A 462-nucleotide genomic window follows, 5' to 3' on the forward strand; every position below is an offset into this window, starting at 1 on the left:
TATATATATATATATATATATATATATATATATATATATATATATACATACACACATTTACAATTATATGATAGATTTACAATACAATTTGCCTCTTTCCACTCTCTCCCCTTTCTCACTCGCCTCTCTCCTCCCTCTCGATATACTAATTACATATATACAATTATTTGACAGGTATACAAATAAAATTCACCTCTATCCGCTCTTTGCCCTCTCTTATTTTTGTCTCTCCCCCTCTCCCAATCTTGCTCGTCTCTCTCCTCCTTCTAAAATGTGGTTAAGAATTGCAATTAGCAAACTATAGCTATGAAGCCTAACTAAGTTATTTCTAGTGGCTACTTGTGAAATTACCTCTATTGATTTTAGGTAAATGAGCCTTACTTTTGGGCCTTCAATAAAACACCCAAATACTTTCAAGCCCATTTAGTATAGCCCAATAAATTTCAGCCCACCAATTTATAC

The sequence above is a fragment of the Solanum pennellii genome, chromosome 1 (genome assembly GCF_001406875.1).
Source record: "Solanum pennellii chromosome 1, SPENNV200".
In the NCBI taxonomy this organism is placed as follows: domain Eukaryota; kingdom Viridiplantae; phylum Streptophyta; class Magnoliopsida; order Solanales; family Solanaceae; genus Solanum; species Solanum pennellii.